This window comes from Ctenocephalides felis, unplaced genomic scaffold (assembly GCF_003426905.1).
Source record: "Ctenocephalides felis isolate EL2017-DRISC unplaced genomic scaffold, ASM342690v1 CF-g0.4_SCAFFOLD_02491, whole genome shotgun sequence".
Lineage (NCBI taxonomy): Eukaryota > Metazoa > Arthropoda > Insecta > Siphonaptera > Pulicidae > Ctenocephalides > Ctenocephalides felis.
The window spans coordinates 58,394-75,095 of NW_020538645.1; positions in this window are offsets into that span (position 1 = coordinate 58,394).

Genomic DNA, 16,702 nt, shown 5'->3' on the forward strand with positions numbered 1-16,702 from the left:
ATTTGGAAAGCTTCCATAACCAGCTAAAAAGACTGATGAAATGAGGAATCGACAAAGCCATCAAATATGTATTAAAATATGAAAGAGAAGTTTTTCATCGTAAAATAGTAGACTTTCTGGTCATTTACTATCCATGAGATACAGAGAGAGATACACAGCAACCACGCAAGAAATAGAACAGTATGCATAATGCATTCCTCACCCGTTAAGGTTCCTGCAATTTAAGGTCCGGGTCGAAGACTAAAAGGAGATCATTAAGTAGCATATAGTCCTGTAAGACCGATTTCATGGGCGATTGCCCTGGTATACGTTAGTGTTAGTTGTGTGTGTCCTGTGTCAGAAGTGTAGAACTCGTTCCAACAAAGATCAGATTATTCTTTATACTACCACTTCCCTCTGTTGCTCGTAGAACAGAAGACTTGTAGATACTTTCCACATAGCACGCGTCGAACTTCAATCGCACCGCGTTGACCCATTTTGAACCCGCTATGCTAACATCGATCAAAACTGGCACATTATCTGTCCGTCAGTGGGTTTAACTAAAATTTGACCTTTCTGGTTCAACCAGGTTTAACCAAATAGGTTAATTTTTGGTCCAGACTTATGACGCATGCGCGATAGATAGTGCGCATGCACAGTAGCTAGTGCGCGTACATAGATCGAGCAAGATAGATGAGCGCCATTTTAAGTTCGTGCTTGGGTTGGTTTATGACGTGATTTTGTTGTTTCATTTTTCTCAAAGAAACTTTATCTAAATATGTCGACTAGAAACTTTCGCAAATCTATAGGCTTTGTGACAGACCGACATTTTAGAAGGAGGGTGAAGTGGGAATTCGAAAGAATAACCGCGGAAAAAAAGAAATTGACTCTTTCCAGTATAAATGACAGTGCTGTCCATCGTGTTGAAATTTCAACAAGTGCCAGTACTCAGGATGATTTTGGAATGCAATTTAATGATCATCACGATCAAGGTAATTATAAATTAAATTTTATCTAATTATTTGATAGTAATCATAATATAAAAATATGTAAAAATTTTAGTTTTAGCATGTTTTCAGAATGATTTTGTAGCGACATCTTCTCATGAACATGAAAATCAAGGTAATTATGAATTTAATTATATATAATTATTTAATAATAATGTTTCAAAAATTAATATATATTTCAGGCTCCGATTCTGAGGAGAGCCTCAATGGAGAGGTTATACCAGAAGTCTTCGATGTAAAGCAATTTTTAGCAGAATGGGCTGTTACCTATCAGGGTCCTCATAATGCTGTATCGGCACTGCTTAAGGGTTTAAAAAAGCATGATTGTTTTAAAGATTTACCAGCAGACTCCCGGACAATTTTAAAGACGAGATATAGCATTATCGAAAGTTATGAACCCAGGAGAATCCATTTTGGATTGTTAACTGGTTTAAAAGATTCTATTGATAGATTGAAGTTAAATTCTTCTATCATTGAATTAGGAATTAATGTTGATGGTTTGCCTGTATCAAGTTCCTCGAAAGTGTCTGCATGGCCTATATTGTGCACCATTATTCCTACTAAATATATTTTGATCATAGGACTCTACTGCGGGATTGAGAAACCTAAAGATTCGAAAGAATTTTTAGGTGACTTTGTTGATGAGGCGATTGGCATAGTGAATGAGGGTTTTCACAACGGAAGTCATTATGAGACTCAAATTAAATATTTTGTTTGTGATACTCCTGCAAAATCATTTATTCTGACAACAAAAGGACACACAGGATATTATAGCTGTTCAAAATGCCTTGTTCAAGGTTCTTATATTAATCGTAGAATTTGTTTTCCAGAAATGCAATCACCTGCAAGAACTGATGAACATTTTAGAATCTTACAAGATGAAGACTACCATAATGGCTATACAAGATTGCTTGAAATACCACATGTTGGTTTAGTTAGCAACGTACCACTTGATTATATGCATTTGATTTGTTTAGGTGCTGTTAGATGAATATTGTTGCAGTGGACTGAAGGAGATCTTCCGATTCGCTTACCATATGTAAAAGTTAATGAAATTTCAGACTTCTCAGGTTGAGAAGTTACATACCTAAGGAGTTTGGTAGAAGACCTCGATCGCTGAAATATGTAAAATCCAAGAAGGCTACAGAATTCAGACAATTTTTATTATATAGTGGTCCACTGGTTTTGAAATCGCACATTTCATTTGACTTTTATATGAATTTTTTAACACTGCATGTGGCTATTAAAATTTTGTGCAGCGACCGCATGTTGAATGACTATCTGGATTATGCTGAGCAACTACTGCATTATTTTGTTAATTATATGGAGAACACAATGTTAGTCATAATATTCATAACATATTGCATTTAGCAAATGATACAAGAAACTTTGGTAATCTGGATTCATTCAGTGCATTTAAATTTGAAAACTACATGCAGGTGTTGAAAAAGTTTGTACGAAAGTCAGATAAACCAGTGCAACAAATTTACAAGAGGTATTTCGAGGTAAAAGAGCACTTTATAGAGAAAAATGTAAAGGCAGTAACCAGGTTAAGAGCATCTGAAAAATCGATGCATTTTGAAGGACCCTTGATCAACAGCTGTGGAACAGTATAAAGTTATATATTGTTCTGATTTTTCATTTAATATTGATGAAAAATCATTCATTTTGTGCTTTGTCTAATGACAAAATTATTAATGTTATTAATATTGCATTTTGTTCGATTAGACAGGAACTGGTAGTCATTGGAAGAGAGTTTAAAATTAAAGATGATTTGTATGATCATCCATGCAAATCATCTTTAATATGTGCTGAGTGGAATATCGGATTTGGAATCATGATCAATAACCGAAGTTAAGAAAAAATATGTTGTATTTCCTCTTGAGACAGAAATAAAAAAAATTGCAGCATTTCCAATGTAATGAATTGAATACATTTATTTCGTTATTTAATACTTTTGCTTTATATTTTAATACATTTAACAGATTTCTTTCAGGAGTTAACAGATTTCTTTCAGGATTTAGTTCAAGAGTTTGCTGATTTATTTCAAGAGTTTGCTGATCTAGTTGAAGAGATTTCAGAAGTTCAGAATAAAGTTTGAATATTTATAAGTTGTGTGCCTATTTCTAAATATATCAAGGTAAGATGTTTCATATGGTTATATTTGGATGGTTGTGAAATGTAAGTAACTATACAAAGTGCCATTAATTGTAATACATAATTAAATTTTTCATAGTATATAATATTCATAATTTTAGAGATCATCATGATTGCTTTTGTTATAGATGAGTCAGAAATCCTATATGGTTGTTCAGTTCAAGGATGGAATGAACGTTATAGCAAGCAAATGGTATAACAGTACTGAAGGCACCTGTTTATACCCAATCCTACAAGGACGATGGGTTTTACTATCGATCGGCGAGGGAAATGAGGAAACCTTTTACTACGCCCGCTTCATGGATAGTGTGTGAAGTTAAGCGAATTTTCGCATCGACCGGTGAGTAAAGAGGAATAATTGATAATAAACGTATCAAGAATATTTGTAATAAATCGTGCTTGCAGATGTATTTCACTTGGCTATGGAGAAGCTAAAAGAGGCCCAAAACCACTCCGATATCACATCGGACATATGGTTGCAGAAGGTCCAGAGACGTGAGCGTAAAAGAATTCACCACAGCAGTGGAGAGGAAGTTGAGATATAAGAGCAAAGTATTTTACCACCACCACCTGAGACCCGGAAGTAAGTGAAAATATTAAATAAATTCAGTTTTTAATTGACACTAATTTATCTAAAAATACATTTTAGGTATTCACCATCGATATAATACACACCTAGACCTGCTTCCAAAAGATTTATGTTTAATATTCGTAAAACTCTTAATAATAAATTTGAGAATTAACATATGTAATACATAATAATAAACTTAAGAATCACCTACATGTGGGATTTATGAAGCAGCTGGGAGCAGTAGTGTAGGACAACAATGGTCGGGTGCTCAAGCTCAGCCGATAAGTTGTAAGTTGATATTAATGAAATGTAATGCAAATATATGTTATGAAGATAATAAAAAAGTTTAACGAATACAGATTCCCAAGAACAGATGAAAAGGAAAGATGACACAAAGAGGAGCTTTGAGAAAGTAAATATGCAGTTGCAGCAGATAAAAGGTAAGTTGCTTTGCTACTAATGAAATGTAATTATATATTATGAAGATAATGAAAGAGTTTAACAAATGCAGATTCTCAAGAACGAAGCCAGGATGAAACTAAAAGGAGCATGGCGAGGATTGAATTGCAAATTGGTAAGTTGCTACTAACATAATTTAAAAATATGTTATGTAGATAATAAGAGTTTAACAAATGCACATTCTCTAGAGGATGTCAACAGGAGAATAACAAAAAGCGAGGAGGAAACAGCGAAAAGAATTTCGAGGATGCAAATGCAATTGCAGCGGATTACTGAATTGCTTAATTCAGTGGTCAACAAACCGCTGCAAAGTAACGAAGAGGATGTTGACAATTGTGAAGAATTGTTTAGATTGTTGCCGGTGACAAATGATAACATATTGGTTTAATTTGAGGAATTCCTTAGAACTGAGACAACAAGACAGAGTTTGATAAATATATACTTATTCAAAATGGATGGTATAATGAGTATGTACTAATGATACGCTGTTTTTATTTTAAGAAAACACGACTTGCGCGTATTGGCGGGCATTGTCCAAGAGTGGCAACTGTTTCCTTATGCAAAACTATATTTACTGATGTGGTTGCCAAGGAGTACAGCTGGGCCGGGACCAAAGGAAAGAAGAATTTTTCAATACTGCAGTTAGTTAAATTGATAAAAGGTAATAATGATGTTCTTATAATAGTAAATAAAAAAAACTCTTTACCTAAAATATGTGTATTAATTTTTTAAACCAACAATGATTTCAGAGATTGTTTGGTAGTTAAAGTTAAATGGTTTTTAAGGACATTAAAGTGTCGGAGGCTCAGGTAGGAGACTACGTTAGAGGATGGCTTCGTCACACACAGGACCGGTACAACAGGATCGAAGAGAAGACCAGAAGACAGGATTAGTTTTTAAGTTTAATTAAGTTTATTGGAATATTTAAGTTTATTGTAATAATTAGTTAAGTTTATTGTAATATTATAGTTAAGTTTTTCACTGTATTATTTTGTTAGGTTTATTGTATTATTTTATTAATTTAAGTTTATTATATACTTGTATATTGTAAGATTTTCATATAATATCATTTTGATAAAATATTACAGTAAAATGCTTCGATTTTTTTTTCATGAAAATAAATATGTTAATCTAGAATTGCATTTTTAATTCATTAAATATTCATTTCAGATTATTTAATTCATTAAAAAAAATTTATTCACGTTCCATTTCTAACCCATTCGCCAAATTTGATCGAATCCATAATATATGCCAATAAGGTTGACTAATATAGCAACCGGGTTCGGACTTCGGTTCATTTCAGTGCGAAGATTGACCAAAATACACTATTATTCAAAAGAAATTGATAATTCAGTATTTTAACAAATGTTGCTCTAATAAGAGATTAAAAATTAAATAAAAAATAAAACATGTTTTATTATTGGTATGTTTATATATGTGTCTGTATATACACATATTTCAGGATAGAAAGCAACCTCACTAAATATATGTATATATACATATATATATATATTTTGTAGAGTTTCGAACAAGAATCCAAAAATAATACAAAATAAAAAACAAGAAAAGTTTTTAAAAAAAACAATTTCTTTATTTAATTATTTGTTTATTGTCGACGTTTCGGAACTAGGTACGTTCCATCTTCAGGACATCTGTCAAGAGACATGATCTTGATGAGATTTTAGCAAACAATATGTTTAGGAAAAGAAAATAGATTTTTCTTAAATAATGAATTAAATTGTAAAAAATATAATAATGTACAGAAATATGATAATATGTTCAAAATAAAAATGATAAAAATAAATGAGTGGATTATCAGAACAGGATATTAAACATAATAGAAAAAAAATTTTTTTTTTTTTTTGAAAGTTATGGAAATTTTTTAAGAAAAGGTTAATGACAAAGTTGAATTAATTACCTGTATGTTTGAATATTTGTTAGCACTTTTTCACTAAACAAGCTTTTTTAACAAAAATGATTTTGTGAGTTAATTTTCCGCCGAATAATTAGATTTTGTAAATCAAAATTACTAAAAAATTTGTCTTTTTTAAAATTATTATTTGAAAACACAAATAATATTGTTCTCTGGATGTTGTTCGATTGGTTTTCGAAAATTAACTAAATGAAACTGGTGTGTCCTTTGTAACACGTGTAAACACTTGAACGAGAGATGTGAGATTGTATGTGTGTGTTTTTATATATCAGGGTGTGAATACTTAAATTGTTGATCTTAAAAGGAAGTCGATATTAATTGTTTGTCAAAAAGTGTAAAAAATTTAAATATGAATCATGTAATAGGTTGTGATCTGATCTAATGTTGACACTGTTAGAAACGTTTATGAGAATGAGACAACTCTCCGCGAATAACCTTCTAAAGATGCAACTTTCGTGATATAAAATCTTTGGAGTGAAATTAAATGAATGGGCGTTTTCTATAGAGTGTTGTACTAGGGTACTTTTGAAATTTTTTTGTTTATGGTGGACCACACTTAGTTCATGTTGTCTCATTCTCTTGTGTACATATTGGGAGGTTTGTCCAATATATTGAAAAGCACAGTCATTACAAGAAACAGAATATACTACATTAGTATTGAGATTGGATGGGGTGGGGGATTTAATGTTCGTAAAGAATTGGTTGAAGGAGTGTAAGGATGAGCCTGATACTAAAATGTTTTCTTCTAACAAAATTTTGGCAAAATAATAATATAAATCTTCAACGTATGGTATGCTGCAGTAAATAAGATTGGTGTTTTTGATGTTAGTACTGGTATTGGGAGAATTAATTTGTGTTTTTAAGAAAGTTCGTCTTTTTTGAATAACTGGATGAATGAGATTTTTTGGGTAACCATTTTCAATTAGAGTTATTTTTACTAGGGATAAATTTTGTGGATGGAAAGTTTGGTGAGACAACAAAATGGCATGGTCTGTAAGGGAAATAATAGTGTTTATCTTATAAGATAAACACTATTATTTCCCTTACAGACCATGCCATTTTGTTGTCTCACCAAACTTTCCATCCACAAAATTTATCCCTAGTAAAAATAACTCTAATTGAAAATGGTTACCCAAAAAATCTCATTCATTCAGTTATTCAAAAAAGACGAACTTTCTTAAAAACACAAATTAATTCTCCCAATACCAGTACTAACATCAAAAACACCAATCTTATTTACTGCAGCATACCATACGTTGAAGATTTATATTATTATTTTGCCAAAATTTTGTTAGAAGAAAACATTTTAGTATCAGGCTCATCCTTACACTCCTTCAACCAATTCTTTACGAACATTAAATCCCCCACCCCATCCAATCTCAATACTAATGTAGTATATTCTGTTTCTTGTAATGACTGTGCTTTTCAATATATTGGACAAACCTCCCAATATGTACACAAGAGAATGAGACAACATGAACTAAGTGTGGTCCACCATAAACAAAAAAATTTCAAAAGTACCCTAGTACAACACTCTATAGAAAACGCCCATTCATTTAATTTCACTCCAAAGATTTTATATCACGAAAGTTGCATCTTTAGAAGGTTATTCGCGGAGAGTTGTCTCATTCTCATAAACGTTTCTAACAGTGTCAACATTAGATCAGATCACAACCTATTACATGATTCATATTTAAATTTTTTACACTTTTTGACAAACAATTAATATCGACTTCCTTTTAAGATCAACAATTTAAGTATTCACACCCTGATATATAAAAACACACACATACAATCTCACATCTCTCGTTCAAGTGTTTACACGTGTTACAAAGGACACACCAGTTTCATTTAGTTAATTTTCGAAAACCAATCGAACAACATCCAGAGAACAATATTATTTGTGTTTTCAAATAATAATTTTAAAAAAGACAAATTTTTTAGTAATTTTGATTTACAAAATCTAATTATTCGGCGGAAAATTAACTCACAAAATCATTTTTGTTAAAAAAGCTTGTTTAGTGAAAAAGTGCTAACAAATATTCAAACATACAGGTAATTAATTCAACTTTGTCATTAACCTTTTCTTAAAAAATTTCCATAACTTTCAAAAAAAAAAAAAAAATTTTTCTATTATGTTTAATATCCTGTTCTGATAATCCACTCATTTATTTTTATCATTTTTATTTTGAACATATTATCATATTTCTGTACATTATTATATTTTTTACAATTTAATTCATTATTTAAGAAAAATCTATTTTCTTTTCCTAAACATATTGTTTGCTAAAATCTCATCAAGATCATGTCTCTTGACAGATGTCCTGAAGATGGAACGTACCTAGTTCCGAAACGTCGACAATAAACAAATAATTAAATAAAGAAATTGTTTTTTTTAAAAACTTTTCTTGTTTTTTATTTTGTATTATTTTTGGATTCTTGTTCGAAACTCTACAAAATATACACAAATCCAAGACTCTACCATTCAATATATATATATATACATATATATATATATATATATATACATATATATATATATATATATACATATACATATATATATATACATATACATATATATATATATATATATATATATATACATATACATATATATATATATACCAAATAAAATATGTTGTGCCCCATCCAGCGACGGAGCCAACAAAATGTAGGTTCTTCCTGCTGCTAAGTATCAAGCTGGTACCAGAATGTGAAATGGAATCAGTAAAACAGATGAAGACTTTTGATGTTTACGTTTATTTCATGATTCTTTTACACTTTTCATATAACTTGAACACTGAACTTAAATATAACTCCATTGATTACTTTATTATACTCAAAATGACTGAATTTTATTATAACTGGATTACAACTGAACTATATTGATCTTAACCCATACTGATCTTGACCCATACTCATACTGACTCAAACTGACTGTTTATTGCATCATCCAGAACCTTAAATACTCCTTATCGGTATGACGCATTACTTTTCTAGAATGTTCGATATATGTGAGTCAGAAACTACGCTTTACTTGGTCGTAACGCACAGTTTGTGGTTTCAAAAGGAATTTAATCAACACTTGCAAGGTTACTGCAAGCTTGCAATGTAACTATGAGCAATACTAACTGCGTCGTTCATATTCTGGCCGTTATATAGTAATTTATAATATTATTCATAAACGGTTCTATTGAAAAATGTTCTTATTAAGGGAACATACGTTTCGGGTCTAGATTTGACCCATCTTCAGTGCATACAAATAAATTTAAAAAAATGTTTTTTAAAAAAATAACACAAAGAAACAACACAAAATTGTAACGAGAAAATAAATATGAAATAAAAAATTGAAAAGACGTCAAGTTATGAAAATTTTGAAAATTGTAAAATTAAAATAAATAATATGTTTTATTATAAAAAGCTTATTCCAAACGAATACACATAACTCAGTGTCCACACTAACATGTTCGTTTGGAATAAGCTTTTTTATAATAAAACATATTATTTATTTTAATTTTACAATTTTCAAAATTTTCATAACTTGACGTCTTTTCAATTTTTTATTTCATATTTATTTTTTCGTTATATCAATTTTGTATTGTTTCATTTTTCAATAAAACCGTTTTTTAATTATTGGATGGATGCCCAAGAAACAATTTTATCATATTATTTCACCATCTGAAGAAAAACCTCTCGCTATATATATATATATATATATATATATATATATATATATATATATATATATATATATATAAGTATATATATATTATATATATATATATATATATAGTAAGTATATATATATTTATATATATATATAGTAAGTATATATATATTTATATATATATATATATATATATATATATATACACACATATGCATAATATTTCAGGATAGAAAGCAACCTTACTAAATACCTAACCTAAAAATATACCTCGATATTTTAACGTATAAAGACCTTTTTAAACGCTTTAAGTTCTTAATATATAAAATCTTTTTACAAACTTTAGGTTACTAAATCTGCTCTACGCATGTCGTAAATGCCCTGGGAAGGTCTTGCACTTATATGGCGTTAGGGCTTAATACATAGTTTTTTTTTATCTTTTACCGCGTTTTGGGGAAGGCGCTGTAGAACATAAAAAGGTTTTAAATTTCGACACGGGTTACAAGTTAAACTAGAAGGTAGGGCTATGCAAATCACACAATACAAAACATTCATTTGTAGCCTAAAATCAAAGTTTTTTACAGTCACGTTTTGTCCCTGTTTGCATTTGTTAAACTCTATTTGAAGATTTAAAAACCTGCTTAGAGGAAACTTACATTGAATTGGTACACTCTCTTCAAATAGACTTTAACATAAATATAACTAGTTGTGAATTTAAAATATATACCGAGAAGCAGTTTCGTGGGAAAGTTCTTTTTATGGAAACCCTAATATTATTTGTTTGATAAACATAACTTGATATATGTAACTTAAAAAATTTATGAAATTATACCATGTGAAAGATGAAACTGAAATAAAAGTAGTGCACTTGCTGGTAAAGTGGTATTTATAAATCGTTCAGATATTAAAAATAAAATATTCCATTAGAGTTTGCATGGCACAAACAACAACATAAAAAGAAAATAAATGTAATATTAAAATATTACAAAAAAATGGAATGTATAAAGAACCAGAAAATATCGATAAAGTATTTTAGTTTCTAATACATATAATAATATAAAAATAGGAACTTCACCCACTACAAAATGTGCAGCATCTTGTATGCTCAAAAATAAATCTTATACCGCGCAAAATATGTGTATGTGAAAAATATGATGGTAAATAGAAACATGTGAATGTATAATTATAAGACAAAATACTTTGTTTTACCTATATATACCAAAGATATAATATGTGCTCTTATATTATTATTTATAATGATTGTAATTATATTATTAAATTGATTTATATAATTTTACATTCAAATTACCACATCGATATATTAATTTGTATGTATTGTTGATATGTTTTTGAGTGTCTGTTGTTTTCCAATTTGAAATATTGGTCAAAAACAAGGACAATACTATTACATTTTACGCATTTCATGATGCGTTGCCTGTTGAATATTAAAAATTAGTTAAATGTATTTTATTGCTTGGACAAATAGTAATTAACTATTCTCCAAAATTTTCTCAACATTTGCAATTGTGAATACAAATTGTTAATATAGGTTTTAAATATAGTGAAATGAGTAACGAGATCGATTTTATTCAGCTTCACTTTTTATTTTTATAATATCCATGCTGCATCTCATTTCCATCATATGACTTCACAAATTTAGTGATATATGTTAAACCTATAAATAATTTGTGGAAGATTGGAAATAACTTGTCCCAGAGTTCAGGTGTTCTTGTATTCAAGAAATAATTATCAATGGACACGTTTGAAGGTTTTGATGAATTTGAAATTGAGGAAGTGTGCCTTTATTCAGCCTTAAGGCAAGATGATAGCATTTTATGTGTGAGTTTAAATATTTAATAAAGTAGAAAATAATATATATATATATATATATATATATATATCATAGTGCCATTTTCTGCTATAACAGTAATCCGAGAACTTTCTTTGAAATTATAATTTTAAAAAACCACTTACCTGGTATAGGTAAACTCATTTTCTTTGCTGAATGAGTACGAGAGCGATTTTATTTATGAGTAAAATCGATCAGTGAAGCTGCAGCTTCACTTTTTATTTTTATAATATTCATTCTGCATCTCATATATCCATTTCCATCATATGATTTCACAAATTTAGTGATATATGTTAAACCAATAAATAATTTGTCGAAGATTGGAAATAACTTGTCCCAGAGATCAGGTAAGTCAGATGAAGGTTCCAAGATTTGGTTATCATAACTTAGCAAATCAATATTCACGACTGAGTTATTTCTGCAAGTATTAAAATATCTTCGTTTGTCTTTGATTGTGATTGTCACCGATTTAAAAGTCTTTGACTATACTAAGACTGCCATTTTATTGAACACGTTGTGTAATTATATGAAAATCGATAATCTCTTATGCCCATGCTCTTTCTATTGGGTCAAAAACTATTTTCACAATAAGTACGATAAGTTTGAAGGTCTTTGACTAGATTGAAAGCTTCGCAAAATTTCCAACAAAACAGACGTTTCAAGACAGTCGTCAGTCTGGCGTATCAATCCAATTATTAGTATTGATAGTATCATAATGGTCATTAAAAATCCATTTCCTCTGGGCATTATCGCATCTGAATCTGGGTATTCTAGAAGAAATGTCCAAAATTTTAAAAATTCCAAGAATAATGTTCTGATCCCATCTCATTTGATATTTGAATCATAATTATTATATACATATATTGTGAAAATTGTACAAATATCGTATATTATCACGAACTTCTCATATTATGTACATATTTGTCTGTGCCAAGTTTGACTTTTTTCATGACATGTTTTAGACTCATGTTATTTCATGGAGAAGCAAAACTATGCATCATTTGCTTTATATCACATTAAGACTTTGTTTCGCATTGAAATAATATGACTAAACATTTAAATTGTTTCACTTCCAATAATACTTATTTGTTCTTCATGTGGGGGCTATAAAATAGCAATTTGATATCATGATATTATCAGTCGTTATTAGTATTAACCCACTTTCACGATCTATCGTTGATAAATTAAGATAATTATATCTATAAATTCTTTTCTTAACTGCTTTAATATGAAGCAGTTTATGGATTGAAACAGTTTTGGTATAGTTTGTTATTGTTTATTCGCCGTGAAATATAGGTACAATATTTATATCGTGCTGTATATCTCTCCTGGCTGCCGGATGGTAGAATAGGCCGTTTGCTTCGATGGCGGGTTCTTTTATTCAGGCCTGAGACGGCCATCTTGATGCGTGCGCATTCCCAAATGCTGCAGGCCCGTATTTAATGCAGGGCTGTATTTGGGTGTCCCCAAATACAGTAATTAATAACCCCCTTTTTACTTTAATTCAATAGTCCATTATATTTTGTTTCTTCAACGTAATTTTTCATTATTATCATATTATTTTATTTATAACACTACTATTACCATAATCTTATTTTTCACCTGTTATTTAATATTTTCCCATTTGTTTTGTTAGCATTCAGCAATTAAAATTTCTATCCAAACCCTATACATTTGAACAAATTTTATATATTCAAAGACGACACATATTTAATATAAAAAACACATAATTTAAAAAAAACTACCGACACTTTACATCAACAATACAATACTTAATTTCAATAGTTTTTTTGTACTTGAAATGATGCGCAGATCTTTAAGATTAATTTTTGTCCAACAAGAAACTCATAAACAAATAAAATTATGTATGTTCAAACAGTAGCACTATTGAACTAAAGAACTAAACTATTTAATATCCGTGAGTATCCGTAAGTGTAAGCTCAAGTAGTGGCACATGTAAGTATAATTATAAATGAATAAAAAAAAAGCCAATCGCAAACCATTTACCGATTTTCTGGAACACGAGTTATGCTTTTATGTGATGGATTTCCATGCAAAACCTTACCAAAGGAAAACACAAGATACAATATTATTTAAATTAAATATAATTTACTAAGTAGTTATAATTTTTCAGGTTATGTTTTTCGTACATTTTCTTATTTTATTTTATTCCATAATGCCCTAATAATTCATTCTCAACAAAACAATTGCAACAAAAGTTTCTCAAGCTTGTACCAATAGTTTATGAAAAAGCATCAGTATTGTACTGAAACGCGTTTCCATTCACAAACTTTTGAAAATTATCAACTTTTTGATTTAAAATTTGTTGTACCCTTCTCTTAGATGCATCAGTAAAATTTTTAAGTTTACTCATTTTATTCTCGGATTAAAAACAAACACAATTACACTTCGATCAGTAAAGAAATAATGCGGAACATGTTGGTAAAATATAACCTATATGAAAAATAAAACAAGCATGAAGTGTTCTTCATACCGAACTGAGTTATTTTTTTGACACTGTTTGTAAAGTTGGTGATAGTGGCAAACTTCATGTGTAAGCTTTCATTAATTGATAATGGCGAAAATGTTTGTGCCCGACCAAAATGATCATTTCTATTTGGGAGTTCATTTGATATACGCCACTACAAAAAAAAAAGAAAAAAGAGAAATATGGAAACACCTAAAACATGAGTATAATTATAATTTATAATTAATATATGTTACATGATGGAGGTACTGTCGTCGTTCCACCATCTTCTAGGCACACGCTTTAATGGGTTCGTTACATCCGAGCCAATCTGAAACTGTTTCAAACTAGACCGAACCAGGCTTACTTGATTGTATTCGGTGGTATTCGGTACAAATCGGAATTCGTTTGCAGATTATTTACGCCCGTTCATCATTCGATGTTTGATTACAGATAAGGAATAAGTTTTGAAAAAGTTTTTGTAATATTAAAATATAATAAGTTTTTTTATAATATTAAAATAGTATTTTGTCGAATTCAGAACTTTAGAACAGTTTGCAGTTTTTTTTAATTTAGTTAGTATAGTGCAATTTTTATTTAAAATGAATGATGAATTTTTTTACGATTTTAAAAAGTACGATGACAACGATGATTTAGATTTATTAAAATTTGTGGAAGTTGAAAGAAATAAAGGTTATCTTGGTAAGTAAAATGCAATCTGTTACTAAAAAATTTATAAATTATGTTGTAATATTATTTTTAACTATTAATAAAACAATCACTATCATAAATATGTTTAGTGATTATTCAATAATTTATTCAATGTGGCTATAGACGGTAATCTTATTTTGGCAGATGATAATCTTATTTTGGCAGACGCTAATCTTATTTTGGTAGTGGTTCCATTGTATGATGAGGCACAGTTTATGGAATACTTTAGAGTGAGCAGAAATGTTTGTAAACAAATATCTGACCGATACAAGGCTAGTGCAATCCACAATTTAAATACATATGTAATATATGGAAAAATAAGTGCTTTACATCAGGTTTAAGAATGGCTGAATGGGACGTAGGAGAAACGAGTTGCGTATGAAATTTTTAAGGGAGGGACAATATAAGCAATCAGAAATTTCCAACAATATTAAACGTAATAGGATTCTCCGTGAAAATTATGCTTATAAGCAGTTAGAAAATAACAAAAATACCGTACGTAATAAAATTCTCCGCCAAAATTATCAGTATAAAATGAGCGAAAATTATCGAAATATCAGCCAAAATAGCGAGTTAAGATCTAACAAACCATATCGCACAAACAAATTGACAAATAACATCAAGCGAAATGTACATTTACAAGAAAATTATTTGTATAGACATCGGGAAAACGAGCGAAATAAGATACGCAATAACAAGTTAAGAAAGTATCAAAATTATTCACGAAAACCGAAATAATATTTTTCGTAATAGGGTATTGCGTCGAAACAGAGAATTTAGATTAAATGGAAACCATGTTAATATAGAACGCATGAGAACTAATCGTGAAATCGCGCATTATAAAAAGAACGAAAATTTAAAAAATATCGCTCGAATGAGAAGGTCACGGTGCGACAATGTCGCTTATAGAAAGGAACTAAATAATAATGCCAAACATAAAACGAAAAACAGGGAACTAGATTTAATAAAATACCGGGAAAATATGTATCACCGATTGAGAAAATTTGAAAATCGTGATCCATTCGCACAGCTGCAGCTAAAGTACATTGAATTTAGAGCGGAAACTCCCTCATATATTTGCTGTTGCTGCGAAGGACTGTTTTTTAAACATTCTGTCTTGAAATTTAATGAAACAGCAATCATCAATAAAATTCAATAAATTAATGATGAAAGAAAGGGTACGCACGTTTTATTAGATGCGAATCAATTAATGTCCTGTATTTATAACTTTCCTAGCAAATATATTTGTAGTACATGCAAAAAATATGCAAATCGTGGTGAAGTTTACAAATTAGCCACCAGCAACGACTTGCAATTTACGAAAATACCTGATTGCTTAAAACGATTGACAGATTTACAAGAACGAATGGTGGCTCCAATACTCAATTTCATGCAAATTCGGGCTCTAAAACCATATGCTTTAAATCCCCAGTTAGGATTGAAAGGAAGCGTTGTTAATATATCTATCCAAATGAACGATATTTTAAATGTTCTCACGAGAAAATTCAATCAAATGAAAACTTTTCAAATTAGATTAAAACGAAATGTCAGTCATAAGAGCGATTATATGTTTGAATCTGTAAGACCGGGCTTAATTTGTGAGGCGCTAAGATATTTAGTTACGACACCTTTGTATTTAAAATATAATGTGCAGGTAGATATAAAATATCTAGACAACTTTGCATTAATATTGAAAATGTAGATTTCATTGTGGATGATAAAGATATTTTTGATGATGAATTAACGGAATCAGTCACCCATGAGGAAGATAATAATTCATCAGCACTACTCATTATTGATTTCACACAAATAAATAATGATGAAGTCTTGCTCATTGATAATAATGCTAATGTAGCAAATTCATCAATGATAAGCATAATTGCTCCAGGTCAGAGCAAA